We start from the raw sequence: 7620 nt of genomic DNA, 5'->3' as shown, positions 1-7620 counted from the left end.
TTTTTACTGTGAATATATTTTTTATTTAGTCATTCTGTTTACAATTGAAACTCTGGGAATTTAAAATTAACATCCTTGCTTGTGAGTTTCTTACAGACACCAGAAAAAGTTTCAACCTTGTGTTCCACATTGTTCTGCTGTGCTTTGTCCAAATGAACCTTTATGAGCCGGCTGCCATCCAGTTTCACACGGATTCTCTTGCCCGCAATTTCGCTTGGGAAGACGAGGTCCTCAAGGACTGCATCATGCGCAACTGTCAGTGTATGACTCCTGGGACGCTTTTGCTTATTTTTTATACGGCTTTTTTGAGTTGGCTTTGGCAGAATTCTCCTCTGAGTGACAAAGACAACATGCTTCCCACTGAACTTTTTCTCCAATTCGTGTACTAGCTGGACTTGGATTTTCTGGAAAGATTTTAGTTGACGAACAGGAACAAAGATTATGATAACTTTCCGGCCACCACCAACTTCAATTTCCTTGGCTGCTGTAATATTCAGCTCCCTGAGCTGAGCCTTGAGGTCCAAGTTCATCTCCAGTTCCAGAAGAGCCTAGGAGATGCCGGACTCGAACTCATCTGGCTTCTCGCCATTGGGCTTCACTATCTTGGTGCTCGAACTGAACGTGGCTTTCTCCTTGGTGAGCGCCGACTTAGGAAAAGACCCAAATCTCACGAAAGCATGTCAAAATCCCTAAAGTAGCTTTTAAAAAAAATGACTTTCTTCTGTGAAGGAGGTATGAAAAAAGAAAAAAAAAAGAAAAAATGATGTTCAATTCCATTCTGACATCATAAAAACATGCATTTATTTATAGGTATTGGTTATACTGTTGTGGGAAATAGAAAATTTCCTTTTTAAAGTGTTCTTTCTTGTTAAATGATAAGTATGCTAATAACTTTGTTAAGCCCTATCCTATGTAGCCATTAGACATGCTGTGCTAACAGGCACATAGTACCCTCTATGTTCTTGTACTTTAACCAAGAGATCTATGCTGGACATGCTCGCAGGCATGTCCCAGCTCCCCATTGCTCTTACCTGTTTAGAAAAGTTTTAAGTTGCTAGTTAATTGGATTTTAGTTTATATTGTGAGGTTTGGCTCCAGCCGACGGAGAGCAGACACAGCAGTTAAGGACGACCCCAAATGGGTAAGGAATAAGTTTGTGTGTATTCCTTTTGTTCTTTGTACTCTTGTGGCAAGATGGCTAGTGAGAGTACCCTTCCTGCAGTCCAGGAAGTAAAAATTGCGTTGCTGAAAGATCCTTCATCTCAGTGCTAATTTTTCTTTGTGGTACGAAGCATCTATTTCCAACAACTATTTCCAGCACTGTTTACAATTATTAAATACTAGCTATATACCAGCTACCAGGAGATGTAAAAAAAAAAAATATTATGAAAAATAAAAATCATTTTGGATGAAAGGAAATAAATCATTTCTGCCTTTAGCAGTTAAAAATTCAAGTATTGTTACCTGGTAGGGGAGATACCGTGATCACAAAGTGGTTTTCCCAGGGCGAGGCTTATCCATTGCACTCCAGTGTGTTGACCCCTGTGATTTCTTCAAACGTGGGAAACTAGACTGCACAATATGTGGTAGGGCAGACTGCATTCTCGCTTTCCCCTGAATCAAAAAAGAAAAAAAATTCAAGTATTGGCCAGGTGCAGTGGCTTACACCTGCAATCCCAACACTTTGGGAGGCCGAGGTAGGGGGATCACTTGAGGTCAGCAGTGTGAGACCAGCCTGACCAACATGGTGAAACCCCATCTCTGCTAAAATACAGAAATTAGCCAGGTGTGGTGGCAGGCACCTGTAATCTCAGCTACCCAGGAGGCTGAGGCAGGAGAATCACTTGAACCCGGGAGGTGGAGGTTGCGGTGAGCCGAGATCACACCATTGCACTCCAGCCTGGGCAACAAGAGTGAGACTCTGTCTCAAAAAAAAAAAAAAAAATTCAAGTATTTTACTATGAATTTAATTACATATGACTCTTTAATTGTTATAATTTCTATTTTAATTATTAACCAATAGATATTTTATAGCTTAATTTTTTAAAGAACTCAATTATGTGAACAAGGTGTTGCAGATTTTAGCTTAGCTTTGTCCAAATAGGCTGGCATTCATATATTTGCTTCATCCCTTGGAATTAAAATTATATCGGATGTTATATAGAAAGGAGTGATGCTCTCTTGAACTAGGGAGGTGGAGGTTGCAGTGAACCGAGATGGCGCCCCTGCACTCCAGTCTGAGTGAAAGACCGAGACTCTGACTCAAAAAAGAAAGAAAGGGCCCCATGGCTCACACCTGTAATCCCAGCACTTTGGAAGTGAGATGGGTGGATCACCTGAGGTCAAGCATTCAAGACCCGCCTGGCCAACATGGTGAAATCCCATCTCTACAAAAATACAAAAATTAGCCAGGGATAATGGTGGGTGTCTGTAATCTCAGCTACTCAGGAGGCTGAAGCAAGAGAATCACTTGAACCCAGGACGTGGAGGTTGCAGTGAGTGGAGATTGCACCATTGCATTCCAGCCTAGGTGACAGAGTGAGACTCCATCTCAAGAAAAAAAAAAAGGAGTGATTCTTTTATCCTTTGTACTCATTTATTTTTCTTTTCATGGACCTTGCTGCCCTATATAAAAGTTAGTTGTAACTCATTTAAATTCAGGTCTCCAGTGTGCAGTAGTGTATTGCTTAACTGGACAGGGCTGTAACCCGAAGTGTAAGAAGGGGAGTATCCGCATTTCCCAACAGCAAGTCTTTAGCAATAAAGGTGCGGCACCACCAGTGCTAAAGGATACTATTCTAGTTAAACGTGTTTGTGTTCTGAATCTTCATTGTGCAGTAAGCCAGTTTATACATTCTAATCCATTAATAAAGAAAAAGAGGAAGAAAGAAAAACAAAAACCACTCTTCAAAACCAAAAGCCATCTACCGCCTTTGAAAATTCCTGGATTTGCATTTGCAGAAAATACAAATGAAGAGAGATCCAAGATGGCTGATTGCTAGCAGCTCGGGATTGTAGCTCCCAGTGAAAGCACAGAGAACGAGAGGACGCCACACTTTCAGACGAATTTTTGTTGCTCATGGACCAGGAGATTCCCAGTGGAGGAGCCCCATGGGTCGCCAGCTCGACTCTTGTGGCCGGCGTGGCGGTTTTGCCGGCGCCTCAGTGCAGCGGTTCTTGGTGCAGAATCAGAAAAGCACCGTCAATCTTAATGCCGCTGTTTTAGCTGGCGCAGTGGGTTGCTCAGATTCCAGCGCTGGGAATCAACAAGTTGGACGTCCACTCAGAAACCCAATTAGAAAGTCAGTAATTACAAAAATGACAGATGGATAAATTATAACAAAGGGAAGAAACCAGCCTAAAAAGGCTGAGAATACCCAAAATCAGAACGCCTCTCCCTCTACAGGGGATCACAGTTCCTCATCAGCAACGGAACAAGGCCTGATGGAGAACCAGTGTGTTCCATTAACAGAAGCAGGCTTCAAAAGGTGGTTGATAAGAAACTCCTGTGAGTTAAAAGAACTTGTTGTAACCAATGCAAAGAAACTAAGAACTTTGAAAAAACGTTTGATGAAATGCTGATGAGAATAGACAATTTAGAGAGGAATATAAGTGACTTAATTGAGCTGAAAAACACAACACAAGAACTTCATGAAGTATGCACAAATTTTAACAGCGGAATTGATCAAGCAGAAGAAAGGATATCAGAGGTCGAAGACCAACTTAATGAAATAAAAGGAGAAGACAAGACTAGAGAAAAAAGGATAAAAAGGAATGAGCAAAGTCTCCAAGAAATATGGGACTATGTGAAAAGACCGAATCTACATTTGATAGGTGTACCTGAATGTGAGGAAGAGAATGAATCCTGGATTTTCCTTCACTCCTCCCAAGTTCCGCAGTTTCAGAGCAGGCTTCCCAACAGGAGCTGGGAGAGCAGGGCAGGGAAATGCTGCTAAGTGACATGGGGTTTAGTTGTGCAATGGGGTATCAGATGACACTTGACATTGAGCCTTGTGCTGCTTTACAGCCATTCCACAATATAATGGAAGAGCTGCAATATTATGTAGATAATGCAGTATTGTGGACAGAGAGGCAAAATAGAAAATTCCTAGCTGCAACTGTTAGTTCCAAAAGGTGAGGTAGTTTAAGAATGATGTGATTAGGCCAGTGCAGTGGCTCACGCCTGTCATCCCAACACTTTGGGAGGCTGAGACGAGAGGATCACTTGAGGTAAGGAGTTCAAACCAACCTGACCCAACACAGTGAAACCCTATCTCGACTAAAAAATACAAAAATGGTCGGGCACAGTGGCTCACACCTGTAATTCCAGCACTGTGGGAGGCCAAGGTGGGTGGATCACAAGGTCAAGAGATGAAGACCATCCTGGCCAACCCTGTCTCTACTAAAAATACAAAAATTAGCTGGGCGTGGTGGCGCACGCCTGTAGTCCCAGCTACTCAGGAGGCTGAGGCAGGAGAATCACTGGAACTCAGGAGGTGGAGGTTTCAGTGAGCCGAGATTGCGCCACTGCACTCCAGCCTGGCGACAGAGCGAGATTCCATCTTAAAACAAAACAAAACCAAAAATTAGCTGAATGTGGTGGTGCACGCCACCTGTTTTCAAGTAGAAGAATTGCTTGAACCTGGGAGGTGGAGGTTGCAGTGAGCTGCACTCGAGCTTGGGTTGCAGAGTGAGACTGTCTCGAGGAAAAAAAAAAAAGAGAGAAGGAAAAATAGAAATGCTGTTGTATACAGGCACACCTCAAATATATTGCAGATTCAATTTCAGACCACCCCACAATAAAGTGAATATTGCAATAAATCACATACACACTTAAAAAAAAAAAAAAAAGATATGCTTAATTAGCCAGTGATGCAAGTTCAAAAAAAAAGAAAGACTGATAAAGTTACTTATATCTGAATTTTTCTCGTTACTTCCTTCCATACCCCAGAATAAGCTTAGGTTTAGAACTAATTAATTAATTAATTAATTAAAACGTTTGTTCATTCAAAAAATATTCTTTGAGAAACTATAAGGCAGAGTGTTAGGCCGAAGTATGAAAATCAACTCTTACACTGACATTATGAAATTTGCATAAGAAGTTTGGTGTAAAAGTGAAAAAGTATGGAGATCAAAGCCAACAATTCTTTGTATTTCTTATTATTTTATTTTATTTATTCTTCTTCTTTTTTTTTTTTTAAAGATGGGGTTTCACTGTGATGGCCAGGCTGGACATGAACTCCTGACCTCAGGTGATCCACCCCCTCTCAGCCTCCCAAAGTGCTAGGATTACAGGTGTGAGCCACTGCATCCAGCTCTTTATTTTATTTCTAAGATAAGGCAAGAGAATGAGCCTTTATTTGATATGACTATGGGTTCCAAAACCGATATTTCCCAGTTGTTGAAGGAGGTGACCAGGAAGTCTAAACATGAATAGCTACACAATACGTATTAAAAATTCATTATGGGCCAGGCATGGTGGTTTACGCCTGTAATCCCAGCACTTTGGGAGGCCGAGGTGGGTGGATCATGAGGTCAGGAGTTCAAGACCAGCCTGGCGAAGATGGTGAAACCCCGACTCTACTAAAAATATACACAAAAAATTAGCCATGTGTGGTGGCAGTCACCTGTAATCCCAGCTACTTGGGAGGCTGAGACAGAGAATTTCTTCAACCCCAGAGGTGGAGGTTGCACTGAGCTGAGATTGAGCCACTGAACTCCAGCCTCGTGGACAGAGCCAGACTCCCTCTCAACACAAAACAAAACAACAACAACAAAAATCATTAGGAGTCATGCATTTACATAATCCCAGCACTTTGGCAGGCCGAGGCGGGCTGAGTTCTAGATAGCTAGAACTCAGAAGCTCAAGACCAGCCTGGGCAACATGGAGAGAGCCCATCTCTGCCCAAAATATAAAAATTAGTCAGGTATAGGCCGAGCGTGGTGGCTCACACCTATAATCCTAGCACTTTGGGAGGCAGAGGCGGGCGGATTTCCTGAGCTCAGGACAGTTCGAGATCAGCCTGGGCAACATTGTGAAACTCTGACTCTAGAAAAATACAAAAAATTAGCCAGGCTTTGTGGCGTGTGCCTGTAGTCCCAGCAACTCAGGAGGCTGAGGCAGAATTGCTTGAACCCTGGAGGTGAAGGTTATGGTGAGCCTAGATGGCACCACTGCACTCCAGCCTGGGTAACAGAGTGAGACAGAGTGAGACTGGGCAACAGAGTGAGACTCCATCTCCAAAAACAAAAACAAATTAGCCAGGCCTAGTGGCGCAGGCCTGTAGTCGGTAGGGAGGATCATCTGAGCCTGTAGGAGGTTGAGGATGCAATGAGCCATGTTCCTGAAACTGCACTCCAGCCTGGATAACAAAGAGAGACCCTGTCTCAAAAAAAAAAAATCATTATGTTTTAGAAGATTACAGGCCAGGAGCAGTGGCTCATGCCTGTAATCCCAACACTTTGGGAGGCCGAGGTGGGTGGATTACCTGGGGTCAGGGGTTGGAGACCAGCCTGCCCAACATGGAGAAACCCCATCTCTACTAAAAATACAAAATTAGTCGGGCATGGTGGCACATGCCCCTAGCTACTCCAGAGGCTGAGGCAGGAGAATAACTTGAACCTGGGAAATGGCAGTTATAGTGAGCCGAGATCAGACAATTACACTTCAGCCTGGGCAAAAAGAACAAAACTCCATCCAAAGGAAAAAAAAAAATCCAGGCGTGGTGACTCATACCTGTAATCTTATCCCTTTGGGAGGCCGAGGCAGGTGAATCACCTGGGCGTGGTGGTGTGTGCCTGTAATCCAGCTACTAGAGAAGCTGAGGCAGGAGAATCCCTTGAACTAGGGAGTCAGAGGTTGCCAGGGTCAGAATGAGCCGAGATGGCGCCATTGCACTCCAGCCTGATGGCAGAGTGAGACTCTGTCTAAAAAAAAAAAAAAAAGATTGCAAGAGTTCTGTTTTAAAAAAGCTCTTGATTTTACTTTAAATAATTTAATTTATGCACATTTCAAAGAGCATATTGTTGTTGAAGTGCGCTGCGCTTGTTACTTATTTTTTGCATATTCATTTATTATTCTGTTTAGGATAACCTTTATTTTTCTTCTGGCAAATAATATGTCTAAGATAAATGAACAATCACATTTATTAAGTGCTTAATTTATGCAAGCTGGGGTGATGTTAAACACTATGTGATTGGAACCAATTTTGAGGGCCAGGTGTGGTGGCTCACGCCTATAATCCAGGCACTTTGGGAGGCTGAGGTGGGCAAATCACTTGAGGTCAAGAGTTCCAGAGCAGCTGGCCAACATGGTGAACCCTTACTCTATTAAAAATGCAAAAATTATAAGAACTCTAAGTAAAAAAAAAAAAAAAATGCATATATACCTAGTAATGGGATTGCTGTGTCAAATGGAATTTCTATTTCTAGGTCCTTGAGGAATCACCACACTGTCTTCCATAATGGTTGAACTAATTTACACTCCCACCAACAGTGTAAAAGTATTCCTATTTCTCCACATCCTCTCCAGCATCTGTTGTCTCCAGATTTTTTAATGATCGCCATTCTAACTGGCGTGAGATGGTATCTCAATGTAGTTTTGATTTGCATTTCTCTGAT

The 7620-nt window shown here is 42.5% G+C and overlaps 1 non-coding gene and 1 pseudogene across 1 annotated transcript; one reads left to right on the top strand and one right to left on the bottom strand.

Moving 5' to 3' along the window:
* LOC108281802 lies at positions 1 to 995 on the bottom strand (annotated as a pseudogene).
* A 461-nt stretch (positions 996 to 1456) lies between these two features.
* On the top strand, positions 1457 to 1617 carry LOC119466814. Its single transcript, XR_005195303.1, has one exon. It is a non-coding gene; the product is annotated as a U1 spliceosomal RNA (small nuclear RNA).
* The last annotated feature ends 6003 nt before the right edge of the window (positions 1618 to 7620 follow it).

The sequence above is a fragment of the Cebus imitator genome, unplaced genomic scaffold (genome assembly GCF_001604975.1).
Source record: "Cebus imitator isolate Cc_AM_T3 unplaced genomic scaffold, Cebus_imitator-1.0 Scaffold231, whole genome shotgun sequence".
Taxonomy (NCBI): Eukaryota; Metazoa; Chordata; class Mammalia; order Primates; family Cebidae; genus Cebus; species Cebus imitator.
Note: the sequence above shows the minus strand (reverse complement) of the source record. Positions and strands in the feature narration are given on the sequence as shown.